Raw genomic sequence first — 12,948 nt, 5'->3', positions numbered from 1 at the left:
CTTGACGTCTGAACAACTTTTTTTGAAAAAATCCCTAAGCCGCGCGGTCACAATTTCTTGTAAAAATCTGACGTTCTGCAATTCACTCCAAAATGTTCGACAACTGTTGCTAGTGATCCTCTGAAATGTTTTTCGGTGGAAACAGATGGGTTTTTATCATCGGAAACAGAATTAGTCCTTGACGTCCGAACAACTTTTTTTGAAAAAATCCCTAAGCCGCGCTGTCACGATTTCTTCTAAAAATCTGACGTTCTGCAATTCACTCAAAAATGTTGGCAAACTGTTGCAAGTGATCCCCTGAAAGGTTTTTCGGTGGAAACAGATGGGTTTTTATCATCGGAATAGAATTAGCCCTCGACGTCTGAACAACTTTTTTTGAAAAAATCCCTAAGCCGCGCGGTCACAATTTCTGCTAAAAATCTGACGTTCTGCAATTCACTCAAAAATGTTGGCAAACTGTTGCAAGTGATCCCCTGCAATGTTTTTCAGTGGAAACAGATGGGTTTTTATCATCGGAAACAGAATTAGCCCTCGACGTCTGAACACCTTTTTTTGAAAAAATCCGTAAGCCGCGAGGTCACAATTTCAGCAAAAATCTGACGTTCTGCAATTCACTCAAAAATGGTGCCAAACTGTTGCAAACGATCCCCTGAAATGTTTTTCGGTGGAAATAGATGGGTTTTTATCATCGGAAACAGAATCAGCCCTCGACGTCTGAACAACTTTTTTTGAAAAAATCCCTAAGCCGCGCGGTCACAATTTCTGCTAAAAATCTGACGTTCTGCAATTCACTCCAAAATGTTGGCAAACTGTTGCAAGTGATCCCCTGAAATGTTTTTCGGTGGAAATAGATGGGTTTTTATCATCGGAAACAGAATCAGCCCTCGACGTATGAACAACTTTTTTTGAAAAAAATCCCTAAGCCGCGCTGTCACAATTTCTGCTAAAAATCTGACGTTCTGCAATTCACTCAAAAATGTTGGCAAACTGTTTCAAGTGATCTTCTGAAATGTTTTTCGGTGGAAACAGATGGGTTTTTATCATCGGAACAGAATTAGCCCTCGACGTCTGAACAACTTTTTTTGAAAAAATCCCTAAGCCGCGCGGTCACAATTTCAGCAAAAATCTGACGTTCTGCAATTCACTCAAAAATGTTGGCAAACTGTTGCGAGTGATCCCCTGAAATGTTTTTCGGTGGAAACAGCTGGGTTTTTATCATCAGAAACAGAATTAGCCCTTGACGTCTGAACAACTATTTTTGAAAAAATCCCTAAGCCGCGCGGTCACAATTTCTGCTAAAAATCTGACGTTCTGCAATTCACTCAAAAATGTTGGCAAACTGTTGCAAGTGATCCCCTGCAATGTTTTTCAGTGGAAACAGATGGGTTTTTATCATCGGAAACAGAATTAGCCCTCGACGTCTGAACACCTTTTTTTGAAAAAATCCGTAAGCCGCGAGGTCACAATTTCAGCAAAAATCTGACGTTCTGCAATTCACTCAAAAATGGTGCCAAACTGTTGCAAACGATCCCCTGAAATGTTTTTCGGTGGAAATAGATGGGTTTTTATCATCGGAAACAGAATCAGCCCTCGACGTCTGAACAACTTTTTTTGAAAAAATCCCTAAGCCGCGCGGTCACAATTTCTGCTAAAAATCTGACGTTCTGCAATTCACTCCAAAATGTTGGCAAACTGTTGCAAGTGATCCCCTGAAATGTTTTTCGGTGGAAATAGATGGGTTTTTATCATCGGAAACAGAATCAGCCCTCGACGTATGAACAACTTTTTTTGAAAAAAATCCCTAAGCCGCGCTGTCACAATTTCTGCTAAAAATCTGACGTTCTGCAATTCACTCAAAAATGTTGGCAAACTGTTTCAAGTGATCTTCTGAAATGTTTTTCGGTGGAAACAGATGGGTTTTTATCATCGGAACAGAATTAGCCCTCGACGTCTGAACAACTTTTTTTGAAAAAATCCCTAAGCCGCGCGGTCACAATTTCAGCAAAAATCTGACGTTCTGCAATTCACTCAAAAATGTTGGCAAACTGTTGCGAGTGATCCCCTGAAATGTTTTTCGGTGGAAACAGCTGGGTTTTTATCATCGGAAACAGAATTAGCCCTTGAAGTCTGAACAACTTTTTTTGAAAAAATCCCTAAGCCGCGCGGTCACAATTTCTTGTAAAAATCTGACGTTCTGCAATTCACTCCAAAATGTTCGACAACTGTTGCTAGTGAATCTCTGAAATGTTTTTCGGTGGAAACAGATGGGTTTTTATCATCGGAAACAGAATTAGTCCTTGACGTCCGAACAACTATTTTTGAAAAAATCCCTAAGCCGCGCTGTCACGATTTCTTCTAAAAATCTGACGTTCTGCAATTCACTCAAAAATGTTGGCAAACTGTTGCAAGTGATCCCCTGAAAGGTTTTTCGGTGGAAACAGATGGGTTTTTATCATCGGAATAGAATTAGCCCTCGACGTCTGAACAACTTTTTTTGAAAAAATCCCTAAGCCGCGCGGTCACAATTTCTGCTAAAAATCTGACGTTCTGCAATTCACTCAAAAATGTTGGCAAACTGTTGCAAGTGATCCCCTGCAATGTTTTTCAGTGGAAACAGATGGGTTTTTATCATCGGAAACAGAATTAGCCCTCGACGTCTGAACACCTTTTTTTGAAAAAATCCGTAAGCCGCGAGGTCACAATTTCAGCAAAAATCTGACGTTCTGCAATTCACTCAAAAATGGTGCCAAACTGTTGCAAACGATCCCCTGAAATGTTTTTCGGTGGAAATAGATGGGTTTTTATCATCGGAAACAGAATCAGCCCTCGACGTCTGAACAACTTTTTTTGAAAAAATCCCTAAGCCGCGCGGCCACAATTTCTGCTAAAAATCTGACGTTCTGCAATTCACTCCAAAATGTTGGCAAACTCTTGCAAGTGATCCCCTGAAATGTTTTTCGGTGGAAATAGATGGGTTTTTATCATCGGAAACAGAATCAGCCCTCGACGTATGAACAACTTTTTTTGAAAAAAATCCCTAAGCCGCGCTGTCACAATTTCTGCTAAAAATCTGACGTTCTGCAATTCACTCAAAAATGTTGGCAAACTGTTTCAAGTGATCTTCTGAAATGTTTTTCGGTGGAAACAGATGGGTTTTTATCATCGGAAACAGAATTAGCCCTCGACGTCTGAACAACTTTTTTTGAAAAAATCCCTAAGCCGCGCGGTCACAATTTCTGCTAAAAATCTGACGTTCTGCAATTCACTCAAAAATGTTGGCAAACTGTTGCAAGTGATCCCCTGCAATGTTTTTCAGTGGAAACAGATGGGTTTTTATCATCGGAAACAGAATTAGCCCTCGACGTCTGAACACCTTTTTTTGAAAAAATCCGTAAGCCGCGAGGTCACAATTTCAGCAAAAATCTGACGTTCTGCAATTCACTCAAAAATGGTGCCAAACTGTTGCAAACGATCCCCTGAAATGTTTTTCGGTGGAAATAGATGGGTTTTTATCATCGGAAACAGAATTAGCCCTCGACGTCTGAACAACTTTTTTTGAAAAAATCCCTAAGCCGCGCGGTCACAATTTCTGCTAAAAATCTGACGTTCTGCAATTCACTCCAAAATGTTGGCAAACTGTTGCAAGTGATCCCCTGAAATGTTTTTCGGTGGAAATAGATGGGTTTTTATCATCGGAAACAGAATCAGCCCTCGACGTATGAACAACTTTTTTTGAAAAAAATCCCTAAGCCGCGCTGTCACAATTTCTGCTAAAAATCTGACGTTCTGCAATTCACTCAAAAATGTTGGCAAACTGTTTCAAGTGATCTTCTGAAATGTTTTTCGGTGGAAACAGATGGGTTTTTATCATCGGAACAGAATTAGCCCTCGACGTCTGAACAACTTTTTTTGAAAAAATCCCTAAGCCGCGCGGTCACAATTTCAGCAAAAATCTGACGTTCTGCAATTCACTCAAAAATGTTGGCAAACTGTTGCGAGTGATCCCCTGAAATGTTTTTCGGTGGAAACAGCTGGGTTTTTATCATCAGAAACAGAATTAGCCCTTGACGTCTGAACAACTATTTTTGAAAAAATCCCTAAGCCGCGCGGTCACAATTTCTGCTAAAAATCTGACGTTCTGCAATTCACTCAAAAATGTTGGCAAACTGTTGCAAGTGATCCCCTGCAATGTTTTTCAGTGGAAACAGATGGGTTTTTATCATCGGAAACAGAATTAGCCCTCGACGTCTGAACACCTTTTTTTGAAAAAATCCGTAAGCCGCGAGGTCACAATTTCAGCAAAAATCTGACGTTCTGCAATTCACTCAAAAATGGTGCCAAACTGTTGCAAACGATCCCCTGAAATGTTTTTCGGTGGAAATAGATGGGTTTTTATCATCGGAAACAGAATCAGCCCTCGACGTCTGAACAACTTTTTTTGAAAAAATCCCTAAGCCGCGCGGTCACAATTTCTGCTAAAAATCTGACGTTCTGCAATTCACTCCAAAATGTTGGCAAACTGTTGCAAGTGATCCCCTGAAATGTTTTTCGGTGGAAATAGATGGGTTTTTATCATCGGAAACAGAATCAGCCCTCGACGTATGAACAACTTTTTTTGAAAAAAATCCCTAAGCCGCGCTGTCACAATTTCTGCTAAAAATCTGACGTTCTGCAATTCACTCAAAAATGTTGGCAAACTGTTTCAAGTGATCTTCTGAAATGTTTTTCGGTGGAAACAGATGGGTTTTTATCATCGGAACAGAATTAGCCCTCGACGTCTGAACAACTTTTTTTGAAAAAATCCCTAAGCCGCGCGGTCACAATTTCAGCAAAAATCTGACGTTCTGCAATTCACTCAAAAATGTTGGCAAACTGTTGCGAGTGATCCCCTGAAATGTTTTTCGGTGGAAACAGCTGGGTTTTTATCATCGGAAACAGAATTAGCCCTTGACGTCTGAACAACTTTTTTTGAAAAAATCCCTAAGCCGCGCGGTCACAATTTCTTGTAAAAATCTGACGTTCTGCAATTCACTCCAAAATGTTCGACAACTGTTGCTAGTGAATCTCTGAAATGTTTTTCGGTGGAAACAGATGGGTTTTTATCATCGGAAACAGAATTAGTCCTTGACGTCCGAACAACTATTTTTGAAAAAATCCCTAAGCCGCGCTGTCACGATTTCTTCTAAAAATCTGACGTTCTGCAATTCACTCAAAAATGTTGGCAAACTGTTGCAAGTGATCCCCTGAAAGGTTTTTCGGTGGAAACAGATGGGTTTTTATCATCGGAATAGAATTAGCCCTCGACGTCTGAACAACTTTTTTTGAAAAAATCCCTAAGCCGCGCGGTCACAATTTCTGCTAAAAATCTGACGTTCTGCAATTCACTCAAAAATGTTGGCAAACTGTTGCAAGTGATCCCCTGCAATGTTTTTCAGTGGAAACAGATGGGTTTTTATCATCGGAAACAGAATTAGCCCTCGACGTCTGAACACCTTTTTTTGAAAAAATCCGTAAGCCGCGAGGTCACAATTTCAGCAAAAATCTGACGTTCTGCAATTCACTCAAAAATGGTGCCAAACTGTTGCAAACGATCCCCTGAAATGTTTTTCGGTGGAAATAGATGGGTTTTTATCATCGGAAACAGAATCAGCCCTCGACGTCTGAACAACTTTTTTTGAAAAAATCCCTAAGCCGCGCGGCCACAATTTCTGCTAAAAATCTGACGTTCTGCAATTCACTCCAAAATGTTGGCAAACTCTTGCAAGTGATCCCCTGAAATGTTTTTCGGTGGAAATAGATGGGTTTTTATCATCGGAAACAGAATCAGCCCTCGACGTATGAACAACTTTTTTTGAAAAAAATCCCTAAGCCGCGCTGTCACAATTTCTGCTAAAAATCTGACGTTCTGCAATTCACTCAAAAATGTTGGCAAACTGTTTCAAGTGATCTTCTGAAATGTTTTTCGGTGGAAACAGATGGGTTTTTATCATCGGAACAGAATTAGCCCTCGACGTCTGAACAACTTTTTTTGAAAAAATCCCTAAGCCGCGCGGTCACAATTTCTTCTAAAAATCTGACGTTCTGCAATTCACTCCAAAATGTTCGCCAACTGTTGCTAGTGATCCTCTGAAATGTTTTTCGGTGGAAACAGATGGGTTTTTATCATCGGAAACCGAATTAGTCCTTGACGTCCGAACAACTTTTTTTGAAAAAATCCCTAAGCCGCGCTGTCACGATTTCTTCTAAAAATCTGACGTTCTGCAATTCACTCAAAAATGTTCGCGAACTGTTGCAAGTGATCACCTGAAATGTTTTTCGGTGGAAACAGATGGGTTTTTATCATCGGAAACAGAATCAGCCCTCGACGTCTGAAAAACTTTTTTTGAAAAAATCCCTAAGCCGCGCGGTCACAATTTCTGCTAAAAATCTGACGTTCTGCAATTCACTCCAAAATGTTGGCAAACTGTTGCAAGTGATCCCCTGAAATGTTTTTCGGTGGAAATAGATGGGTTTTTATCATCGGAAACAGAATCAGCCCTCGACGTCTGAACAACTTTTTTTGAAAAAATCCCTAAGCCGCGCGGTCACAATTTCTGCTAAAAATCTGACGTTCTACAATTCACTCAAAAATGTTGGCAAACTGTTGCAAGTGATCACCTGAAATGTTTTTCGGTGGAAACAGATGGGTTTTTATCATCGGAAACAGAATTAGCCCTCGACGTCTGAACGACTTTTTTTGAAAAAATCCATAAGGCGCGCGGTCACAATTTCTGCTAAAAATTTGACATTCTGCAATTCACTCAAAAATGTTGGCAAACTGTTGCAAGTGATCCCCTGAAAGGTTTTTCGGTGGAAACAGATGGGTTTTTATCATCGGAACAGAATTAGCCCTCGACGTCTGAACGACTTTTTTTGAAAAAATCCCTAAGCCGCGCGGTCACAATTTCTGCTAAAAATCTGAAGTTCTGCAATTCACTCCAAAATTATCGCGAACTGTTGCAAGTGATCCTCTGAAATGTTTTTCGGTGGAAACAGATGGGTTTTTATCATCGGAAACCGAATTAGTCCTTGACGTCCGAACAACTTTTTTTGAAAAAATCCCTAAGCCGCGCGGTCACGATTTCTGCTAAAAATCTGACGTTCTGCAATTCACTCAAAAATGTTGGCAAACTGTTGCAAGTGATCCCCTGAAATCTTTTTCGGTGGAAATAGATGGGTTTTTATCATCGGAAACAGAATCAGCCCTCGACGTATGAACAACTTTTTTTGAAAAAAATCCCTAAGCCGCTGTCACAATTTCTGCTAAAAATCTGACGTTCTGCAATTCACTCAAAAATGTTGGCAAACTGTTTCAAGTGATCCCCTGAAATGTTTTTCGGTGGAAACAGATGGGTTTTTATCATCGGAAACAGAATTAGCCCTCGACGTCTGAACAACTTTTTTTGAAAAAATCCCTAAGCCGCGCGGTCACAATTTCTGCTAAAAATCTGACGTTCTGCAATTCACTCAAAAATGTTGGCAAACTGTTGCAAGTGATCTTCTGAAATGTTTTTCGGTGGAAACAGATGGGTTTTTATCATCGGAAACAGAATTAGCCCTCGACGTCTGAACAACTTTTTTTGAAAAAATCCGTAAGCCGCGGGGTCACAATTTCAGCAAAAATCTGACGTTCTGCAATTCACTCAAAAATGGTGCCAAACTGTTGCAAACGATCCCCTGAAATGTTTTTCGGTGGCAATAGATGGGTTTTTATCATCGGAAACAGAATTAGCCCTCGACGTCTGAACAACTTTTTTTGAAAAAATCCCTAAGCCGCGCGGTCACAATTCCTGCTAAAAATCTGACGTTCTGCAATTCACTCCAAAATGATCGCGAACTGTTGCAAGTGATCCTCTGAAATGTTTTTCGGTGGAAACAGATGGGTTTTTATCATCGGAAACCGAATTAATCCTTGACGTCCGAACAACTTTTTTTGAAAAAATCCCTAAGCCGCGCGGTCACGATTTCTGCTAAAAATCTGACGTTCTGCAATTCACTCAAAAATGTTGGCAAACTGTTGCAAGTGATCCCCTGAAAGGTTTTTCGGTGGAAACAGATGGGTTTTTATCATCGGAACAGAATTAGCCCTCGACGTCTGAACACCTTTTTTTGAAAAAATCCGTAAGCCGCGGGGTCACAATTTCAGCAAAAATCTGACGTTCTGCAATTCACTCAAAAATGGTGCCAAACTGTTGCAAACGATCCCCTGAAATGTTTTTCGGTGGCAATAGATGGGTTTTTATCATCGGAAACAGAATCAGCCCTCGGCGTCTGAACAACTTTTTTTGAAAAAATCCCTAAGCCGCGCGGTCACAATTTCTGCTAAAAATCTGACGTTCTGCAATTCACTCCAAAATGTTGGCAAACTGTTGCAAGTGATCCCCTGAAATGTTTTTCGGTGGAAATAGATGGGTTTTTATCATCGGAAACAGAAACAGCCCTCGACGTATGAACAACTTTTTTTGAAAAAAATCCCTAAGCCGCGCTGTCACAATTTCTGCTAAAAATCTGACGTTCTGCAATTCACTCAAAAATGTTGGCAAACTGTTTCAAGTGATCCCCTGAAATGTTTTTCGGTGGAAACAGATGGGTTTTTATCATCGGAAACAGAATTAGCCCTTGACGTCTGAACAACTTTTTTTGAAAAAATCCCTAAGCCGCGCGGTCACAATTTCTGCTAAAAATTTGACGTTCTGCAATTCACTCAAAAATGTTGGCAAACTGTTGCAAGTGATCCCCTGAAAGGTTTTTCAGTGGAAACAGATGTGTTTTTATCATCGGAACAGAATTAGCCCTCGACGTCTGAACAACTTTTTTTGAAAAAATCCCTAAGCCGCGCGGTCACAATTTCAGCAAAAATCTGACGTTCTGCAATTCACTCCAAAATGTTCGCCAACTGTTGCTAGTGATCCTCTGAAATGTTTTTCGGTGGAAACAGATGGGTTTTTATCATCGGAAACCGATTTAGTCCCTGACGTCCGAACAACTTTTTTTGAAAAAATCCCTAAGCCGCGCTGTCACGATTTCTTCTAAAAATCTGACGTTCTGCAATTCACTCAAAAATGTTGGCAAACTGTTGCAAGTGATCCCCTGAAAGGTTTTTCGGTGGAAACAGATGGGTTTTTATCATCGGAATAGAATTAGCCCTCGACGTCTGAACAACTTTTTTTGAAAAAATCCCTAAGCCGCGCGGTCACAATTTCTGCTAAAAATCTGACGTTCTGCAATTCCCTCAAAAATGTTGTCAAACTGTTGCAAGTGATCCCCTGCAATGTTTTTCAGTGGAAACAGATGGGTTTTTATCATCGGAAACAGAATTAGCCCTCGACGTCTGAACAACTTTTTTTGAAAAAATCCCTAATACGCGCGATCACAATTTCAGCAAAAAACTGACGTTCTGCAATTCACTCAAAAATGGTGTCAAACTGTTGCAAACGATCCCCTGAAAGGTATTTTGGTGGAAACAGATGGGTTTTTACCATCGGAAACAGAATTACCCCTCGACGTCTGAACAACTTTTTTTGAAAAAATCCCTAAGCCGCGCGGTCACAATTACTGCTAAAAATCTGACGTTCTGCAATTCACTCAAAAATGTTGGCAAACTGTTGCAAGTGATCCCCTGAAATGTTTTTCGGTGGAAACAGATGGGTTTTTATCATCGGAAACAGAATTAGCCCTCGACGTCTGAACACCTTTTTTTGAAAAAATCCGTAAGCCGCGCGGTCACAATTTCAGCAAAAATCTGACGTTCTGCAATTCACTCAAAAATGGTGCCAAACTGTTGCAAACAATCCCCTGAAAGGTATTTTGGTGGAAACAGATGGGTTTTTATCATCGGAAACAGAATTAGCCCTCGACGTCTGAACAACTTTTTTTGAAAAAATCCCTAAGCCGCGCGGTCACAATTTCTGCTAAAAATCTGACGTTCTGCAATTCACTCCAAAATGTTGGCAAACTGTTGCAAGTGATCCCCTGAAATGTTTTTCGGTGGAAATAGATGGGTTTTTATCATCGGAAACAGAAACAGCCCTCGACGTATGAACAACTTTTTTTGAAAAAAATCCCTAAGCCGCGCTGTCACAATTTCTGCTAAAAATCTGACGTTCTGCAATTCACTCAAAAATGTTGGCAAACTGTTTCAAGTGATCCCCTGAAATGTTTTTCGGTGGAAACAGATGGGTTTTTATCATCGGAAACAGAATTAGCCCTTGACGTCTGAACAACTTTTTTTGAAAAAATCCCTAAGCCGCGCGGTCACAATTTCTGCTAAAAATTTGACGTTCTGCAATTCACTCAAAAATGTTGGCAAACTGTTGCAAGTGATCCCCTGAAAGGTTTTTCAGTGGAAACAGATGTGTTTTTATCATCGGAACAGAATTAGCCCTCGACGTCTGAACAACTTTTTTTGAAAAAATCCCTAAGCCGCGCGGTCACAATTTCAGCAAAAATCTGACGTTCTGCAATTCACTCAAAAATGTTGGCAAACTGTTGCGAGTGATCCCGTGAAATGTTTTTCGGTGGAAACAGATGGGTTTTTATCATCGGAAACAGAATTAGCCCTTGACGTCTGAACAACTTTTTTTGAAAAAATCCTTAAGCCGCGCGGTCACAATTTCTTGTAAAAATCTGACGTTCTGCAATTCACTCCAAAATGTTCGCCAACTGTTGCTAGTGATCCTCTGAAATGTTTTTCGGTGGAAACAGATGGGTTTTTATCATCGGAAACCGATTTAGTCCCTGACGTCCGAACAACTTTTTTTGAAAAAATCCCTAAGCCGCGCTGTCACGATTTCTTCTAAAAATCTGACGTTCTGCAATTCACTCAAAAATGTTGGCAAACTGTTGCAAGTGATCCCCTGAAAGGTTTTTCGGTGGAAACAGATGGGTTTTTATCATCGGAATAGAATTAGCCCTCGACGTCTGAACAACTTTTTTTGAAAAAATCCCTAAGCCGCGCGGTCACAATTTCTGCTAAAAATCTGACGTTCTGCAATTCACTCAAAAATGTTGTCAAACTGTTGCAAGTGATCCCCTGCAATGTTTTTCAGTGGAAACAGATGGGTTTTTATCATCGGAAACAGAATTAGCCCTCGACGTCTGAACAACTTTTTTTGAAAAAATCCCTAATACGCGCGATCACAATTTCAGCAAAAAACTGACGTTCTGCAATTCACTCAAAAATGGTGTCAAACTGTTGCAAACGATCCCCTGAAAGGTATTTTGGTGGAAACAGATGGGTTTTTACCATCGGAAACAGAATTACCCCTCGACGTCTGAACAACTTTTTTTTGAAAAAATCCCTAAGCCGCGCGGTCACAATTTCTGCTAAAAATCTGACGTTCTGCAATTCACTCAAAAATGTTGGCAAACTGTTGCAAGTGATCCCCTGAAATGTTTTTCGGTGGAAACAGATGGGTTTTTATCATCGGAAACAGAATTAGCCCTCGACGTCTGAACACCTTTTTTTGAAAAAATCCGTAAGCCGCGCGGTCACAATTTCAGCAAAAATCTGACGTTCTGCAATTCACTCAAAAATGGTGCCAAACTGTTGCAAACAATCCCCTGAAAGGTATTTTGGTGGAAACAGATGGGTTTTTATCATCGGAAACAGAATTAGCCCTCGACGTCTGAACAACTTTTTTTGAAAAAATCCCTAAGCCGCGCGGTCACAATTTCTGCTAAAAATCTGACGTTCTGCAATTCACTCAAAAATGTTGGCAAACTGTTGCAAGTGATCCCCTGAAATGTTTTTCGGTGGAAACAGATGGCTTTTTATCATCGGAAACAGAATTAGCCCTCGACGTCTGAACAACTTTTTTTGAAAAAATCCGTAAGGCGCGCGGTCACAATTTCTTGTAAAAATCTGACGTTCTGCAATTCACTCCAAAATGTTCGCGAACTGTTGCAAGTGATCACCTGAAATGTTTTTCGGTGGAAACAGATGGGTTTTTATCATCGGAAACAGAATCAGCCATCGACGTCTGAAAAACTTTTTTTGAAAAAATCCGTAAGCCGCGCGGTCACAATTTCTGCTAAAAATTTGACGTTCTGCAATTCACTCAAAAATGTTGGCAAACTGTTGCAAGTGATCCCCTGAAAGGTTTTTCAGTGGAAACAGATGTGTTTTTATCATCGGAACAGAATTAGCCCTCGACGTCTGAACAACTTTTTTTGAAAAAATCCCTAAGCCGCGCGGTCACAATTTCAGCAAAAATCTGACGTTCTGCAATTCACTCAAAAATGGTGTCAAACTGTTGCAAACGATCCCCTGAAAGGTATTTTGGTGGAAACAGATGGGTTTTTACCATCGGAAACAGAATTAGCCCTTGACGTCTGAACAACTTTTTTTGAAAAAATCCTTAAGCCGCGCGGTCACAATTTCTTGTAAAAATCTGACGTTCTGCAATTCACTCCAAAATGTTCGCCAACTGTTGCTAGTGATCCTCTGAAATGTTTTTCGGTGGAAACAGATGGGTTTTTATCATCGGAAACCGATTTAGTCCCTGACGTCCGAACAACTTTTTTTGAAAAAATCCCTAAGCCGCGCTGTCACGATTTCTTCTAAAAATCTGACGTTCTGCAATTCACTCAAAAATGTTGGCAAACTGTTGCAAGTGATCCCCTGAAAGGTTTTTCGGTGGAAACAGATGGGTTTTTATCATCGGAATAGAATTAGCCCTCGACGTCTGAACAACTTTTTTTGAAAAAATCCCTAAGCCGCGCGGTCACAATTTCTGCTAAAAATCTGACGTTCTGCAATTCACTCAAAAATGTTGTCAAACTGTTGCAAGTGATCCCCTGCAATGTTTTTCAGTGGAAACAGATGGGTTTTTATCATCGGAAACAGAATTAGCCCTCGACGTCTGAACAACTTTTTTTGAAAAAATCCCTAATACGCGCGATCACAAT

The sequence above is a fragment of the Podarcis liolepis genome, assembly GCF_965112155.1.
Source record: "Podarcis liolepis genome assembly, contig: HAP1_SCAFFOLD_22, whole genome shotgun sequence".
NCBI lineage: Eukaryota > Metazoa > Chordata > Lepidosauria > Squamata > Lacertidae > Podarcis > Podarcis liolepis.
This window is presented reverse-complemented; position numbering follows the sequence as displayed.